Source organism: Cebus imitator, unplaced genomic scaffold (genome assembly GCF_001604975.1).
Source record: "Cebus imitator isolate Cc_AM_T3 unplaced genomic scaffold, Cebus_imitator-1.0 Scaffold145, whole genome shotgun sequence".
Lineage (NCBI taxonomy): Eukaryota > Metazoa > Chordata > Mammalia > Primates > Cebidae > Cebus > Cebus imitator.
Window position 1 is genome coordinate 3507182 of NW_016107460.1, and position 3908 is coordinate 3511089.

General features: G+C 64.3%; 1 protein-coding gene across 1 annotated transcript in view; it reads right to left on the reverse strand.

Annotated features, from left to right (window-relative positions):
* The window catches only part of UBE2J2 (ubiquitin conjugating enzyme E2 J2), an 18522-nt gene extending 17620 nt beyond the window's left edge, over positions 1-902 (reverse strand). The window contains exon 1 of the mRNA XM_017542543.2: positions 708-902. The gene's annotated coding sequence lies outside the window, so the exon portion shown is untranslated. The remainder of the gene's footprint in view (positions 1-707) is intronic.
* Positions 903-3908: the final 3006 nt, after the last annotated feature.

A 3908-nucleotide genomic window follows, 5' to 3' on the forward strand; every position in this document is an offset into this window, starting at 1 on the left:
GCTCACCTGCCCCGCTCACCTGCCCGGCTCACCTGCCCGGCTCACCTGCCCCGCTCACCTGCCCGTCGCCCGCGCGCCCCCCCCCGAGTGGAGGCCGCGGTGCCGGCGGACTGCGAGTTCCAGGCACCCAGACCCAACCACGCCCGAGGCTCCGGGGCCGGGCCGCAGGATCACGCCAGGTCCTCCCGAGCCTCTACCCGGACGCCAGACCGCGCCGTCCGGTTCCCCCGGGGCAGGGCGCAGCGCCGCCGGCCAGCCCGGCCGCGCCTTCCGAGCGCCCCTCGCCGTCCTTCCCCCGCGCTGAGCCCCGGCCTTGCGGCCGCTTCCCCTCCGGGTCCGGCAAGAGCGAGACGCGCGCGCTGAGCGGCGGGCCCCGCAAGGGAGGCGGGGAGGACGCGCAGCTCCGGGCCGGGTCCGGGCACGCTCGCTCTCGGGGCGTCCGGGGCAGCCCTCCCGCGACAGGCTCCGGGACCAAGGCTGCCCGTCCCCGCGGCCGCGCCAAGCGTCCCAACGGCCGAGGGGCCGAGCCCGCGACCCGCCCCTGACCCGCAGCTCCGGGAGCCCGCCGTAACCGACCTCGGGCTCCGCGCGGGCGAGCTCGGGCCCGGACCCCGCGGGAGGCGGCGCGACCCGAGGGGCGCCGCGCAGGGTCCCCCGCAGCCCCGGGCCGCCGCCGAGGACCCGGCGCAGGCCTGGGAGCCGCTCACCTCTCCCTGTCGCCGCGCGTGGGCCGCCGCCGCGCTCAGGCTCGCCGTGGTCGAGGCCGGAGCAGGGTGCGGAAGAGCGGGGCCCGCGCCCGAAACAGCCGCACCGCGCCGGGACTGGGCCCACCGAACCCGCCGCTGCGCCTCCGCCGCCTCAGCCTCCAAGATGGCCGCTCGCGGGGCGGGGCCGGCTTCGCTTCCGCTTCTGGTGCGCGCTCCGGGGGCAGGCGGCCGCTCTAGGCAGCCTGGAGGACCGCGCCGACTCTGTCGCCGCCGCCGGGGTCGGCGCGTGCGCACTGGCGGGCGGCTCCGGGCCCGCGGAGCTGGCGCTGCGAGTCCCGGATCCCGAGGCCGCGTGCTCCGGTCTCCACGTGCCCCGGCCCAGGGCGGCGGGCCCGGCTGAAGGCGACCCCGGCGGAGACAGGACCCCGACCCTCCCGACTCGTCCTCCGCTCCCACGCCCCGCCCGGCCCCGAGGGGAGGCGCGGCGCGGACCGGGCGTGGAGCGCCCCGGGGCCCTGGGGGCCTGGCTGGGCGGAGGGTTGGGCGCCAGGGCGTTCAGAGCTCTCTCGTTCAGGGACTCGAGAGTGTCACGCGTGGGATCGCTTTGCAGCCCACGCCCGCGTCCCAGCACCGTCCCCTACAGGTGCCCGCCCAGCCCAGGGCCGCACCCTCCCCTCAGGTGCCCGCCCAGCCCAGGGTCGCCCCCACCCCGGGTCTCCCCCGCCCCGGCACCCTCCCCTTAGGTGCCTGTCCGAGCCCAGGTCGCCCCTGGCCTCCCCCTGGCCAGACTTCAGAAAGCGCTGGGCACTGCGTTCTCTCCACCTGTCTCTCTGACCCCAGACGCAGTGGGAGGGAGCGGAGGTGGTTGGGCGCTGGGATGGGACGCTGGGGGCGGGCACACGGCCCACCACCTCCCTGAGAGGCAACCGAAGACAGTGGGGAGCTGAGGGTGATCCCCTGATGGGGGATCGGGAGGTGGACCTCGCCACCAGGCTGCCCATGGCCTTCTCCTTCACCCCAACCCTGACTGCCCCTCAGAGACAACCACAGGTCAGCAAGGTGGCTGAACACTGAAGGTCGTCCCACGGTGGCTGTGGGCACAGGGCAGGTGGCATCCGTGCTCAGCCCCAACTCTGCCCCTCCGGGACACCTTGGCAGGTCTGAGACACTGCTGCAGGCCCCAGGGCAGAAGCCAGGAGGAGTGTCCAGACGGCCTCAGCCCGTGGGAATCTAGCCTCTTCCACGCCTGCCGTCACCAGCTCCACCTTCAGAAGACATCTTGGCGTCAAGCCTCCTTCCTCTGCCTCCTCTCAGGCCTCTGCCGTTCCCATGCAGGGCAGGCCAAGCTGCTGTTACAGCATGGAAAGTTATGTAAGGGAAGCCACGCCACCTGCAGACCAGGCACCAGCACGTCCAGTTGCGTGCACACTGGCGGCTGTGGTCCATGGCAGATCAAGGCCCGCCCCTGCCTCATCTGTCGCTCAGTAACAGTGAGTGTGAAGAGAACGTACTTGTGAGTCCCTGCAGGTGGGAAAGCTGCAGCATGAGGCTCAGCTCAGAGGCCCCTGCTCAGGAGCGCAGCTGAGTCACACCCCAGGGAAGGTACCCGGGACAGGTGTGACCAGCATGTCTTGCCAAGACCCCACCATGGCCCTTACCTCACCCACCCACATCTGTGGCCTTCTGGTAAGCAGGACTCAGGCTGCCCAGGCCTCTGGCCGTAGAGCTGATGGCCTTAGCCAGCGGGAACGGCACAAGCAGCTAGGTTGGTGGTAGATGGTACCTGTAACCTTGTCAGCCCCGAGACTGCCCTCTGAGGCCAGGAGCCGCCCTTCTGCTGTGGGTCAGACCTCAGGAGCTTCATCTGGCAGAACAACGGGGACCACCCAGCATCTTGGCAGCAGGAGCACACTCTGCTTTGGGGTTTCAAGAAAACATCATCCCCAACCCAGTCGCTACCTCCTGCTCCCACCTCCTCCAGCCCCCAGGGTCGGACCAGAAAGCCTTGGCCACCTCTGACCAGCAGGCACTGTCTGGCCAGGGCTTGAAGGAGAGAGAAACTCAGCCTGGAGGGTGCAAACCCAAAAGCATCTGAGGCAGGTCTGAGTCCCTTTAGAAAGCTTGTTTTGCCAAGGTTAAGGACATGCCCATGACAGCCTCAGGAGCCCAAGGTGCCTGTGGCCCAGCTTGCTTTTATACATTTTAGGAAGACATGATTTATTTACATGGGTTCAATCTGAAAGGGCAGGAGAAGGTGGGGTGGTTTGGGAAGACTTCTAGGTTCTTGGTAGATTCAGCATTTTTCTGATTGACAATTGGTTGAAAGAGCTATTATCAGTGGGAAAAAAGTCTGGGTTGCTGTAAGGGGTCGTGGTTTTCATGCAGCAGAAGCCTCAGGTAGTAGGCTTCAGAGAGAATAGACTAAATGTTTCCTATCAGACTTCAGGCCTGTGCTGATGTGAATGCTGGTCAGCTTTTCCTGAATTCCAAAAGAGAGGAGGCATGAGGCATGACCCACAACCCCTTCCCATCACATCCTGGACAAGTTTAACAGGTTAGCACTGGAGTGCCTGTGGCCGGGAGGAGGGATCTATTCGGAAGGTTAGGGGCCTTAGAATTTCACCCCCTTCTGGCCAAGATGTGCCAGAGCCAACATCAATGGCTACCAGATCTTTACTGTGTCCCATAGGATTGCTGGGCTAGTGTTGCTGCCAGCCCTGGATCAATCCTGTCTATTGCTGAGACTCCCTATGACCCAGGAACTTAGAGTCAAAAGATTTACAGCCAATTAAATTTTCTAGGCCAGATAGAAATGGACATGGACTGGCATTCTTACCCTTTAAAACAATTTTTTTTTTTTTTGAGATGGAGTCTCATTCTGTCACCTAGGCTGGAGTGCAATAGCATGATCTTGGCTCCCTGCAACCCCTGCATCCCAGGTTCAAGTGAGTCTGCTGCCTCAGCCTCTTGAGCAGCTGAAACTACAGGTATGCATTACTATGCCTAGATAATTTTCGTATTTTTGTAGAGACAGGGTTTCACCTTGTTGGCCAGGCTGGTCTCGAACTCCTGACCTCAAGTGATCTACCCTTCTCAGCCTCCCAAAGTGTTGGGGGATTACAGGCATGAGCCACCATGACCAATGTATCATGTAACATTTATTTTATTTTTTTTTTTTTGAGACAGAGTTCCGCTCTTGTT